The 15,035-nt window shown below is 41.6% G+C and overlaps 1 protein-coding gene across 4 annotated transcripts in view; it reads left to right on the top strand.

Moving 5' to 3' along the window:
• The window catches only part of Tinc (transmembrane protein tincar), a 96,507-nt gene that overhangs the window by 908 nt on the left and 80,564 nt on the right, over positions 1–15,035 (top strand). The gene's annotated exons all lie outside the window — the stretch shown is intronic.

The following is a 15,035-nucleotide window of genomic DNA, read 5'->3' as shown; positions in this document are numbered from 1 at the left end:
TAAGTCTCAACTAATTCATACTTATGCAGAGTACCGTAGAGCGACCCAAAGACAAATCTTTAATTACAAATTGATAAACCTAACCGATATATAATAAGATCTTATGAACGTCTAGCATTCTGCTAATAAATATCTTAGACTGACTATTAAATATTTTCAAATGAATTATATATGTATTAAGTATGAGACGTAGCATTAAAATTTATATATTAAAATCTTTTAAGACAGCTAGCTTAAAGCTGCTTTCTGTATTCTTGAAAATTATCAGAATTATCAACGTCAATATTAATTAAAGAATTGGCTCAGGATTTTATCAGATCAATCAAAGAAAAGAGGGAGAAAAACTTTAAGCTTAAAAATAAAAATAATTAAAATGGTCCAGTGACGAAGTCTGGCCACAGAATTTTTTTTTTTGTTTCTCGAATACGCGAGATTTTGTGCGCAATGCAAATGTCTTATCTAGCAATAAATAGGATAAATTCGCTTCACGAACGGCAGGGAAACTGCATGCGAGATTTCCGGGACAATGCGGGGCCTCACGGGACAATGCAAAAATATCGGCGAAATGCAAAGTGCAGCGAACCCATCTGGCGCCGAACGGTCTGCATATGCTTGTTTACATTTTAGAATTTATTCGACGCAAGAAATGTTTGCGTCGGCGCTCGCGTACGTGATAAACTATGCAAATGTTTTTTCAAAGTATTACGTCCACCTCGTGACAATATCAACTCGCTTTTTCGTTTCTCTTTTTTTTTTTTTTTTTCTCGTCCCGTTTTAAAGCCAGGGTTTAATTTCGCGGAAAAAAGAATATCGCGCGAAACGGTCGTAACTTGAGAAACATTCGACGAACACTCGCAGAGCACATTCTGTTGCGAAATGCTCTCGTGACCGTTCACGGCTGAGTCATTTGATTCGTTTATAAAGGATTAAGCCTGGCGACGGACACATATCAGACGCCAACGTAACGCAAATGAAACGGTGAATTATTAAAAAGTTAAAATCGTTAAGATATTAATTATTAACATATATTTTAATAAATGCTGATTGAAATGGATTTTAACGTCGAAATGTAATTGCATTTCTATGCATGTCTTGACAATTTCCGTGAGGTCGTCTAATAATAAAAACTATTAGTATGCTTTAAAAAAAAAAAGAAGAAAGAAAAAAAAAATTTGCAGTAAAAACTTATTAGATTAATTCCACTCTATGCTGTCCAATTAATTTTGCACAGAATTTTTCGATCGGGATTTACTCAAACGTACGGTTAAACGAGAATAAATCTTTTTATCACGCGTATACGCATTTTTATATACGAATCGATATACGGCGAGATACATTAATGTCATATAATTAGCATACGTGGCAAAATACACGGTGAAGCTTCTTTCGCCCGGGTGTCCAAAGCCTTCGCGACTTTAACGTCTTTGAAAGGTTTAATTAAAAGAGCTACATTAACGAGACACGTACAACGCGGAATTGACTTTCAATGAGAGAGAGACGACCCGTTTAATCTCCCGCTATCTCATTACTTTTTGCTTTACAAAAGATCTCGCACGTACGGCGTAAATCAACGTCGACTCGTGGCCTGAGATCGATAATCTCGGGATTTTTGTCGAGCCGGGGCTGTATGATTTCAGACAGGCGGGGCAGGGTTATCCGTAAGCGCACACGCGCACGCACGCACACACGCGCACGCGTCCATTGTAGGAACGAGGATTATTGCGCCCTAGGACAGACTCGTGAAAGGGGCAGAGCGAGCCGCGCGCGTGTCTCCGAAATCGCGTACAACGGCTCCGTTGTCCTCTCGTCTCGATTTAAGCCCACCGCCACGCGGCCGCATACGTTGCACGTTTACGTCACTGTAAACAGCCGGGATTTCGTTATTGTGTCGCGCTTGAGAAACCGAGAAGACGCGGCGGTTGCGTCGGCTGCGGCCAAAGTACATTCGAGCGAACGCGCCGAGCGCACATTCACGGAAACCTCTCTGATTGATCACTTTAGATGCGCCGTCGAGAACAAGGGTCGGCCACTACAATACACTCGCGTGTCTCGGAGTGGCGTAAAACAGACGGAGAGGAAAAGCCACTCTCTTCAAACATATCGATTCGCCGAAGCGTATAATTCCAGAACTGACTCAATCTATTTATGAATGAACGTCTATTTTTTTCTCTTTCTCTGTACGACGCGCGCGCGCGCGAGACTTCGATTTCGAGAGACGTAAAATAAAAGCGTTTATCGTAACACTTATTTATGACTTGATTTATAGTGCTTTAGATATTCTGTATTTCGATACGATCGCGTAGAGAATTTTGGATAACGCCGGCGTATTTTAGAATTCTATGTATGTTGTAACGCAATTAGTTTAATTCCGAAAATAATTTTTTTTTTACATTTAGTTATGAGTTTTGTTGATGGAAAACCGGCCTAGTCGTTTTATACAGAAATAATCGTTTCGAGAATTATTCTTTGGATACGAGGTGCGTTTCAATCGCGTGGAGAGCGGAATAAATATTCGAAACAAAATAAAAATTCAGGAAATTAAACCCTCTCTCAATCGTCACGTTATTAAGATTCATTAACAAAGTGTGATGAGCGTCGTAATTTGAACGATTTTTAATACAATATAAATTATTACGGTCTACGTTCTCGCGCAGCTCATAAAGTTACGGTCTGTAATTATAAACTACGTATCTAGAATTCAAATGTTTTCTGGGATTAAATTTTTTTTTTACTTTTTGCATTTTGCTTATATTTTATTACGTGACGTAAATTGTTGCAATAATTTTACGGAGGGAAGCGATAATTTAACCGTGATGTTTTAGTTTAGATAATTCACTGTATATGTAATGACGGGCCTCGCGCACTTCGCTCAAATGAGCCTCGTTCCTGACAACGGAGATAGCGAGTGACGACCGCAGTTTTATCACAGTAAACGAATTTGTTATCGTGAATTTTACGACAGTTCCCGAGACAGCGGCGTGCAATGCCGTCGACGTTTTTCAGACAAAAACGCACTTGAGTATCTTGCCGGCACGACGTAAAGTTTAGCGACAATAAACTCTCGCAAGTTTTTTTTTTTATTGTTTTTTTCTCAAGATATTTCATAATAAATTAATGTGATTTGAGAACAAAAGGTTTGTCACAAAGCTGCAGTAATCGCGCTTTCAGAAAAATCAGTTTAGATCTTGATTTGATAAAATCTTTAAATATATTAAATTCTTTTTTTTTTTTTTTTGGCAACGCAAGTCCTTTGATTTTATTAATTATAATTATTGAACTCTATCAAACACTGACGTCGTTAATGAAACTTGTCGATCGGGAGCGAGCTATTGATTTCTTCGTGTAACAATCTACCCGCGTTATAACCGTCATTCATATGCTCGAAATGAGCCGCGCTTAACAATGCGCGGCATTATATTCCTCGTTTGATGCATAAGTAATGGGTGTGGCGTGGATCGGTTTCCCGTAGTGCTAAAACTACCCTAATATAAAATGATTAATTTTCGTATCGCCTGTTCAGTTCGATCACACGGCATACGCCTGCGTAGCCGTGCGCTAATGACGATACACGGATCTTCGTGACTCGATGAGGCTCGATCGCGGTTTAGAGGGAATTATATCGTTCCTTACGCGTCACATTGCCGTGCACTCTCGTCGCGCATATGCCGAAAAAGATACGGCATTTAACAATAAACGACATTATTCTTTTCTTCGTTGTGTAAGTTGGTATAAGCAATGGGCGTGGCGCGCGAACCGCAGCAACACCGGCTTTTGTATTACGGTGCACGTACGGCTCCTCGCCTTTTGTTGCACGTTGCCGTAAGTCGTTCCGGATACCCCCGGAGCCGATCGTATCCACGGCGGTGAGGATAGGGCGGGGCGGAGGGGGAGGCGGGCGCGCCTGTGTACGTAACGCGCGGTGTGTGAAAGAGCACCCGAGACGTTCGCGAGTAATGAAAGGTACAGAGAAAAGAGAAAGAACCCGGGGCGCGCGCGGATGCTGCCGCGACGGGGCGGGCGGGCGGGCGGGGGGCGGCGGTGTCGTATCGACCGCACGTGTTATTTCCTCGATTACTCGCGACGCGAGTCACGAGCGACAGTTGTTGCATCCACGATTGTCGCCCGGGCCCCGGTAAACGGCCGGTCCATATCATTGTCTCCCGCGTCCGACGTCCTGTTTTCTCTCCTTCCCCCGTCTCCTCTCTTTCCTCCTTCCCCGTGAAACCGTCGCCACCCATTCGCGATGCAGTACGCGCAGTTAACGCGGGACCATACGCGTCCCAGAAATACCGACCCGATACTCGCGTGTTCGCCGCCGCTATTTCTGTTCAGCGTGCGACGTGACAAACGGAAATCCTAAAGAACATTTTTTTTCTCGGCCCCGATACCGTTTCCAAAGGCACCGCGTTACGATACACGTGAGGCGTACTTCGTAACGCCCTTTATCTTCGGTTCGAGTCGAGTCGTATACGTAACAGTTTTAACGTAAGTGAAAAGCAACCGGTGCTTTTTTTTTTTTTTTTTTTTTTATCGCGATGTAAATTACTGGTCCGGCTTGCAGGGGAATTGGAAACACGTGATATTAACTCGATTGCATCGCGAACGGAGGACGTCGGTCCGTCCGGGGGACAAAATGCGTTTATAACAATCGATAATCGGTTCTGTTCAAATTTTACGGCGATTTATTGCAATAAACAGTCGCACGGCGTAGTGCATTGGCCGGAACAATTGGAGCGGGGGTCTGTAGAGACCGTAATTAAAACGCAGTAAATTTTCGCGCACGCAAGTGAAATACTCTGATATTTCGTACGACCCCCGCGTATATCGATTCTCTCTCGCTCATTGTCGGCGATTAATTGCACAGCAAAATCTCCGGGTGTCTGTACAATTGCAAATATGTAATTTAATCAACGAGTTCGTCACACGTCGAACTGTAGTTATAATGATAGTTGTGCTTCGGGAGCTCATTCCACGGTTGCTGTGTTTTATTTTTAATTATCGAAACGGTACGGCGATTGCGTTGATATTTCGATATTTCGCGATCAGAAAAGTTTGCCACATTTTCGGTACACCTGCGATATCCCTTTGGCGATTTTATTTATTACTTCTCTTGTGGTATAATTTTCTCGTACATTTTGATTATTCTCGGTTTCACTATTCTGTGACATTTAATTTACACTTTTTTTCTTCTTTTTTTAATTTTTTTCGGAATGATTACGATGAGAAGACTAAGGTTTTCTCATCGTAATCATTTCGAAAAAAATTAAAAAAAGAAGAAGAAATATAATTGATTAATCTTTGAATAATCCTCATCGACGTAAAGGTAGTTATTTTGTTATTGGGCATAGTCAATAGATCGTGTTGCCGAATAGAGTTAGGTTAATGGATGGATGAGCTTGATGCGATTTTCCAAGCTTCCAGTTTCCAGAATTTCGCAGTTGCAACTGTGACGCGCTTATTCGCAGGAGGTTGAGGAAAATCGGATCTCCGCGCGGAAAATCTTTCGAGGCGTGTGAAACGCGCGTTCGATGATCGGATGTACTCAGAAAATCTGTGCGCGAGCGTTGTACTCGCAAGTAAGCACGGTGATCGAAAGAGTACCGCGCAGATGTATGCGAAAGAGAGCGAAAAGCCGGTCTTCGGCGGAACACCTGCTCCACAGGTATGCGATCCTTCCACTGTTCTTCGCGCCTGTTCCCTGCATATATGCCTTGTAACATTCTTCCATTTCGTTCACGGCCGTGATCAATTCGACCGGGACCGGCAAAAAACAAAATTGAAAGAAAAAAAAAAAAGAAAAATAAATTTGATATCGTTGAGCGTGTGCATCAAAGTAATAATACATCTTCATTTATCGCGTGGCACCAAAGTGATTATCTCCGAGAAATAAATATGAGATTTTTCAAAAATTATTTCGCGAATCAGATTACTTCGAAATTTACTCCACGTGAAGAAATTTTGTTTTGATGTCTTTTGTGTAAAAGAAAGAAAAAAAAAACGATTTACGATACTCCCAATCTCTCCACGATCATCGAACGGACACGAAAGGCACATACTGATTTAAATTACCGCACAATAGCGTCGCCTGCAGGAAACCTGTTTGCCGGGTGTTCGGCCTGTTCTTGTGTAGCTATACAATATTTGAAGGACTTGGAAGCACTACCAGACCACAGACTTACTAAACCACGTGAAGTAATTTTGACAGGCGGGGAATTAAGAACGCCATTAAATCATTAATGAGATTTAGCATATATACATACTATATATTTTTTTTTTTCGTTAATTTTCTTGTTCATGAGTACGTAAAAAATAAATATAAAATTTATTATAATAAAATTGTACGAAATTAGAAAATAATTTTTCGTAATTGAGAAGTCGTATAAATTCGTAGAATAAAATGCTTTTAATACATTTAACAAGATATTAAACATTCCATTATAATAATTTGTTTGTCGTCATGAATCGTTAATTAATTTTTTTTTTTATTTGCCGATCTTTTAATTTCCGGCGTTAAAAATTTCATTTTCCACCGTTTGTACAATTATTACTGATGCCACTATTCTTTGAAACTTTCCTTTGTATTCTGCGTGATTCGACCACCGCGCTATTCTGCCACTCGTTTCATTTAATGAAGTCTCTTTTAGTTTTCGTTGTTCAATTATTCTAATGTAATTCTTATTTGCATTGCGCGTATCAATTTAGTTGGCATTGCCGTTCATTATTCATGAATGCGCGTTTATATTTTTGATTTTTGTACTTTTTAATGGACAACCGAATCAATACATAAACGATATTCAGATACGGTCAGCCATTTTATTCTAATTAGAGGACACGAATATAAATAATTGTTTACGGAATTTATATTCATCATGTCACAAAATATTTGAGCAAGAGAATTTTTATTTCCCTACATTTTTACAAAATATAAATTGATTTACCAAAATAAATATAGTTGCAGAAAAATTAATTATAATTAAAAAATTAAGTCGATAACGATAAAATATTTATATAGTATATATATATGAATTCAAAGTGTTATTTAGTGCAAACAGAAGATTGTACATATACGTCGCTTCACGTTTTACATTTGGCTAATATTAATTAATTGATTAATGCCCTATCTTCGAAAATGATTGTCCGATTGTCTATTATCTACTTCGTTCTTTAGCCACGTCCCTCTTGTAGCGAATCTTGCAGCTGCATCACTCGTCTTTTTGTACCTTAACACATTGCGGACGAGAGCTACCAGAATTCTCTAACGCACAACATGGTGAATTCTCGAAGCCCGCCGGCAATATGTTACAACGTTAAACAGTTTCGTTTGTTAGGAAAACGGACTGTTAATTACTTGAGGGATAACATCCTTCCACTACTTCGCTACATTGGCTTAAGACGTAGGGGATAGGGGGCGACGCGCTTCTTCTCCGACCGCTCCCGCACCGAGTATAAATTTGCTTAAAATTATAATGCGATACGGTGTCTCGTTCTCGAGTGCTAGCACGCGCTTACCCGAGTGCCTCTGCTCCGAAAAGCACCGGCGTTGGTTAGATTACGTAAGAGGCAGAGCGGCCGACGGCTAAACTGCATGACACAAATTTCCAATCAGCGTCCCGCCGTAATTTTTTACTTCGCATTAACAGTTCGCGATTATTTCGGTCCGAGTTAACTTTCACAGAGTTGCTTAATGATGCGGCGGAGCCAGGCAATCACTACGGAACACCTGCTCCGGACGTATTTATGTTAGCCGACCCTTTCTCCCGCTCGATTCTGACACTGCGTGTCCCGTAAGGTACGAGACACGCCGTCGTATGCAACTGCCAACCTTCGACGCTCCCCTTTCAAGCGGAATATATCCTTTATATCGCGCCGTAAACGAACAGTAATGCGATAACGGCGGTGATAAACGAGTCTAGGCATCACAGATACCCTCGGCTGCCGTAAAAATACTGCCGGCGTTCGTATAATGCGTCTCTCGTAAAACCTATTAAATGCGCGCTGTCGTATAACGGAATTTTCTAATATCGCGTGTATGCGCCCGGGTCGTTGCTCGTTAGAATAAAAATTCCTGACCGATCGATTTTTCGTTGATTACTGTGCGCGCAGTCATGCGATGGTTTTATATGTCGCACGGCTGCGCGCTCTTGGATACAACGTATGTACGTACGATATAATGATGCAGTTTTTCAGATATCCGCGGTGCGTGAATCGATGATATTGATGATGCGATATTGGAGCTTGGATTCGAACTATTTTACGCCGCGAAATCATTGCGGCATAATTATTAAATATTTATTTTGAGAGAGAGAGAAAAAAAAACAGATTATACATTTACACAAAGTACGAATTAATTTCGATCAATTTCGAATCGAGATGAGAGATTGCTAAGAGATAGAGGAGGTTTTATAGATAAATGACCCGATAGAAAAGTGTTAATACGAATATATCCACATTTTTTATCCTCGAGGTTTTACCGCGTCGTCCAAGGAAGTTTGAGAATATCGATAATTTAGCAGCGCCACTTTCTCAAGTGGAAGATCTCGTACATCGTATATGCAAATCATATTATCGCGGAAGTTAGTGCACGCATACATGAACGCTTAGTTATACATATATTCATGGCTTCCAACGTCTATGTTTTACGGGATTAGGTACGGGTTTAAATTTATAACGTCCGTGGGGTTATCGATTATAGAAGATATATTTTTATAACTAGATTAAAATATCGTAGACAAGTTTCAAATAAAATTATTGCGTGGGAAAAACATGAGAGAAATAGATCAAGTCCCGAGGGTGGGGGAGAAAAGAGTTGCTATAGTTTTGTAAAATTTTATTAATCGTCTTATTAAAATTACTTCATTGAATTACTTTGCGGAGTCAATTTAAAAAAAAAAAGATACATATTAACGTGAATAGACCCGTTCTGTAAAAGGCTGTAATAATGCGCGCGTATATATGTGGCAAATATTTCATCCGAAAATTTGGAGGGATACAACGATGCATATGTCGTCATTTTCTACACGCGCGTTTCGAATACGGGCGTACGTGTTGCACTCTTCCGGAGTGGGCAATATCAGTGAACGACGGCGCGCCGAGAGTTAAAGGGAGAATTGTTGAATGAAAAACGACCAGGAACCAATCGCTACATGCATGCGGGCATACGCGCGCGGCGTTTATCCTAGATACGAGCGGACAATGCAACGTTTACACCTATTGCTCTGCATTTCCAAGAACCATTGATAGCCAGAACATAAAGAGATGGCTTGGGATCGTAATACTCCTTGTATTCACCCGGTTTCGCCGTCGACCGAATGCGAAACGTGCGCCGGGGCGTTATCGCGTGCTTTTCCCACCTATCGCGATATAGGCACCCAGAAGAGAGCAGAAACGATCTCTATTCACCGGGCGAGCCTCTAACTTTCCAGACGACAAAAGTTTATGAAATTCCTCAAAAGCTTGGCCTACGACGTGGACGGTCGGCGTGAACGGTATACGGACGGAACTTTTCGCGCTTTCATCGGAACGACGGAGAGAACCTCTTGGAAGGGCCACTTCGCGGCCGGCCCACTCGCGCGTTGACGTTTACTACGGCCGCCTATTGTTTTCATTCATCGCGGGGTAGCTCGCGATTATTCCATCCTGCCCGAGCCAATTTTCGCTCTGGCACGTCGACCCAAGCGACACCCGTCGCGCTGCCTGAATTCACATAATTGCGTCACCGCGACGCGTACACCGAGAGGCAGATCGTGACGTGCGTCGATCCTCGCACGAAACCCATAAGTTAATATATCGCGAAGCAACGGCCGCTGACAATCACCGATAACCGAGAGAGAGAACAGTATACTACTTCCTCCCCCGTTTTTCTCAATCCCCACCCTTTAAGCTCGGACAACGTCGTGGAAAACGCGGTCTATCTAAAAATTACTATCGAAGTGCAATCGGCATAAATTTTAGAAACTCCAAGGCGCCTTTATCGGGTGCGATAAAATTGTTTCGGCGATGACACGGTGAAACATACTTCGGCAAACTCTCGTTAAATCGCTTTGCACTCGATAGAACTTGGATTGTAGCGGTTTATAACAGGGCTGTTGAGTAGATAATAGCTCCGTTGTCGTCTAACAAGATGGCTGAAGGTTGTTTGCCCGTCAACCGTATCTCCCTCAACCTTGCACCGTACCTTCGTGCGTTTGGTCTATATTAGACTCTATTCCGAGCTTCGAGCCTGGGTATATAGCGTATCGATGCGGCCGCGAGAAATTGGCGCATCGTAAAGGCCGTATCTGTCGTCGTTAGCCATAAACCGCGAACGCCGCCGTCGGCGTTTTCGAGATTAATTATCGGCCGGCGCGCGTTGGTCATCGTTGTAATCATCGCGAGTGCACTCGATCACGCGCCTCGTGGTTTTTGATGCATCATACCGGCGCTCTCTCTTTTTTTTTTTATTTCTTTTTATCTCGCTTTCCCAAAGCGCAACGTGTGCACCGCTAACCTCGCGCTATATCGATCACGGTAGCGTTGCGTCTCGCGACGTGATGCAAAGAACGCATTTGCGCGGGACGAAATTTCCCACGGGCTCCGCGAGCACTTTTCGCAGTCCTTTATCTTCGAGCCACCCTCAAGCCGCACGATTCTTAGTAACTCGGCACTGCCGGTAACCCGATAACCCGCGCTTAGCCGTGCGCCTTTGCCAGGCCATAGTTTCGTTAGTTCATTGTTCCGCGCAAGTTTGTGTCGTAACCCAACACTTATTGTGCATCTCCCGTCATGTCCGAGTTTCTCCGCTAGTGACTAGGATGCGTGTCAGGGTTCGTCTGATGTGTCAAGACGTTATTCCTGTTTCTAATATATTTTTTTTTTTCTCCCTTTGTAATTCTGACGAGACGAGTACTTTCGACGACGAAAGAAAATCCGTTCAATTCTCGAGCGGGATATCCGAACATTCAACGCGTAAAGCTTTTCTTAGGCGCGTTATAAACTTCGCATATGTAATAATGTGTTATAGAAAAATTTAAAGTTGGATAATAACAGCTTAATAATGCACACGTGTAAAGTCACGTTTGAAGATACGAAGGGGTCGAATAAAACTTGCGAGATCGATTTCCTACTGACATGGAGAGAGATTGGGAAGCGCTAAAGCGGTTGAAATATTACAAAATTCATCGAATCGCTTTTCAAGTTTTGTTTTTTCAATTTTTTTTTTTTTAATTAAAAAAAAATCTTTTTGCTTCACGTAAAGAGGGGCTCTTATGTGGGAACTTAAACTGAGAGAGGTAACACGACGTTTACGCTAGTTACGTTGCCATACGCCATAAGCAAACCTGCCACGCGAAGGGTCGATGGTAGTTAAATGTAAAAACTTGCGTGCTGACCTGCAAGGCTATTTCTAACGGGTCGATATATATTCTACTCCGCGCTGTATATCAGGTAAAGAATACCCGACAGTGGTAGCTGGGGGCCACTGACATGAATTATTACTCCCGACAGGATTCGACAAGCGCGCGCGGGACAAGCACAAATTACTTCCTCGCTTCTTCCATTTCGTACAAATGACGGCGCGTCTTTCACGATCGCGGACGCACTGCCTTAATTTTTGCGCAGCACGACGGGGAAGGTAGATTCCCATTCCTTAACGTGGCGTAAAAATCCGCGATCCAATTAGCGCTGAGTGCCAACGCTCGCGAATTATTCATTCGCCGGTTGACAATCTAAAATCTAGTAATAATCTAAGAATGATCGAGCTTTGCTTTAACGCTTATTATACATTTAATAACAACGTTTTACCGTTGTTTCACAAAGTGATCGATCTCCTCGCGAAGCGTATCGCTTTTGCGTGCAAAATATTTTACGTAGAAATATCGGCCCGCGTGTCGCGCTTTTATTGGGAGATTGTTAATGACGATAACGACTAATGGAGAGTCACGAGAAGCCGATGTTTTTATATCAAATACGGGATGTTCCCTCGGTGCGATTTATATTCAAAAATGTTTCGCGGATTTAATATGAAAGTTATGGTACGTCGTAAACGCGTGAAATTTTACACAATGTGTTGGCGACAAAGGAAGATATTAAACTCAAGTTTTTATTTCGAATTTTATCGACAGATTTAATCCTCATGCGCAGACAATGAGGCGGATTACGTTCTCTTTTTTTTTCTCTCCTCTCTCTCTTTCTCTCTCTCTCCCTACGGTTACAATTCGAATTTAATTGAATTTTTCCCGCGGGCGTTGGAGATTAATCGGTGGATCATTTGCCGGTTCGCTCCTCGGGTTCATTCCGCCGGATATCCGCTTGACATTGATACATAGCGTCGCGATAAAAATTTTCGTACACGTTTTATTCGAATCGATCGCGTTAAGATTTATATATACGATCGTGGCTGCTTTTGCAAAGTAATTTTTTTTTTTTTTTATGAACGGATACACGTAGATAAACGCGTGTATCTGATACTGTACCGAATGCGAAAGGCTTATCTCAACCCGCGTATCTTAATTACAAACATTAATTACGTCAACGCAGCACGGTATCTTTTGAGTGATACAGAAAATTAAATAAAGCAACAGATTTAATTACTTTCTAATGAAAGCGTGAAATATTCGTCAAACCAGCGTACGAATAGAAATACTGGTATATGATTGAAAAATATAATATAAAAAGTTTTCTTCTTTTTCTTTCTGTTATTTTTATTTTTCTAATTGTAAGTTCAGATTTTCTCATAAATGAGACACAATTTACTTTATTATCGGATTACTGATATTCTTACTGTCGTGCTGGATTCACTGGAGCTTCCTTCATTTTCTCGCGCATTGATCCGTAACTGTTCGAAATGTATCAGGTTTCTATATTTCGCAGCGGCAGGATCGTAATACGTAGCTTACTTCCTGTTTGTACCTGCAGTAAATCTGCAGATATTCATCGGTAGGAAATGAGAACCTTTCGTCCCTGTCTAGTTACAGCGAGCTTATTTTTGCAAAGTGTTTTTTAAGCGACGTAATATTTCTAAACTATACGACACCCAGCATGCTGATGCTGCAGATTATTTATAATTTTTTAAAAAAGCTATATAACTACCTTTATCGAAACATCTCAGCTATATGCGTATCTGCCGATAAGTATTTTCTTAAATAATTTATTTCTCGATAAACTTTTATACCAACGCGAAAGTTTCCGGCGCGAAGAAATTTGTTAGATAGACATTTGTCTGCGTGTCCAAAAGCAGACACAACTTATTCCGTTTGCGCGCGAGAAACACTCAGAATTCCGCTTACGGCGTGCATCGTGGAATTTCCTTCATCTCCTAGCATCGATCTTCCATCTACTAGGAAGTACCCGAGAACACCGGCTGCATGCAGTGTCCAATATATATTGGTGTGGATTTATAGTCATGCTGCCTCGCGCGTAGTATATTAACTCCTTCCTTTTCTGGTCAGATTACGTTAGATGAAAACTGATTTTTTTTATTTTTTATTTCTTTGTTCATATTTATCTTAGGAAACGTACTGAGAAGTATTAAAATTATTCAACGCACGATATAGCGTATTAAGAAACGTATTATATATTGTATATGCGTTTTAAGCTGTTCAGTATTCTACGTAATGCCTACTTTAATCGGTGGTAGGTTCCTTCATACTGGAGATAATCTCGGAAATTATATTCCACAACCTCTAGCTTCTTCAATATGTGTCTGGGGAAGGTCAATATCTTGGGACAAATTCCATTGATTTAGCCATTCGGGTCACGAAACCCTTCAGGAATTCCGATTAGTTCTACGTTAATCGCACGTACCGAGAAGCGGGAAGTAATTAACTTCGATTGTTAAATTAATCGAGCCAATGCAATGGGAATAATCTACATTAATATTAATAATCTAAGGCCTGAGATATAACGCGGCGTTAAAAATGGCAAAATTAATAAAATTATACTTTCGTCAAGACCTTTTGAAAGTTCGTCGAAATGAACAGGCGAGTCTTGATGGATCACGATATTATACACATAATAGAATGCAATTACGAGATGTTATGCGCGCGTTTCGAAATTCAAAAAAGAAAGAGAAAAAAAAAAGAGAAAGAGAGAAGAAAACCGCAACAGGTGTAATCCCATTAATGTCCTGCGAAAAAACAACCGGGGTCCTTGAATTGGCAGCTGCCAGGGCTGAGAAACGGAACCGCAAAACCGAGTAGCATCTCGTGCGGTGCAGAAGTACCTCCCTCGATTTTCTTCTACGCTCCGCGCATTTCACGCGTTCGCCTCGATGTATTTGCTCGCGTGTTCACACCTGACTCGCTCTTAACTCGATACCCCCCCCCCCTCCGTATTTAATTACGTACGAGTGACACGCGTCGCGTCGGTGCGCGCGCAAAGTGACTCATTATTATATTGTGCGTTTCTCAAAGCTTTCCCCGCACACCGCGATTAACCGTCGCCCGACGCAAGTTCGAGGCTGCATTTAAGACCGGTTTTGCCATTGTGCAAACTTTCCGCCGCTTTGCGAAATTCTGCGAAACTCCGCCTAGCCCATCAATACGAACGTCCCCGACCGTTCGGACCTCTTTGAAGGGATTATTCGATAGTTGGCTGCGGTATGTAACAAAGCAATCGTCGAATGCTCATGTAATCGTAATCGTGTAAATTGCGCATCGAGCCTTCCGGTTTGCCTCTTGTTCAATTAAAATAATCTTAACGAGATAGCCAATCTCGAATATATTATACGAAAAAAGATACACACCGTACGTTTTAACACGTACAGATTTTAATCGCGCTCGGGGTCGAAGAGATAAACAGATTGATTGTATTAATTTGCGCATTAAGTATTTGATTGATCTTGCCGAGAGCCACATATTGTGTATGCATTGCTGATTGATATTGATGGCCTGATTATCAGCTTACAAGTTGAGTGGCTGATTTGATGCACGCATTTATAGACGCGCGAGCACATTGCACATTGTTCGTTGAGTCTGAATCTGAATTCTCGTGTCATATGTGGTTAATGAGATCGATTAACATTCAATTACGTAAAGAGCTTTTCTGATACGTTAGCTTTA

The sequence above is a fragment of the Cardiocondyla obscurior genome, linkage group LG02 (genome assembly GCF_019399895.1).
Source record: "Cardiocondyla obscurior isolate alpha-2009 linkage group LG02, Cobs3.1, whole genome shotgun sequence".
In the NCBI taxonomy this organism is placed as follows: Eukaryota; Metazoa; Arthropoda; class Insecta; order Hymenoptera; family Formicidae; genus Cardiocondyla; species Cardiocondyla obscurior.
This window is presented reverse-complemented; position numbering and strand designations above follow the sequence as displayed.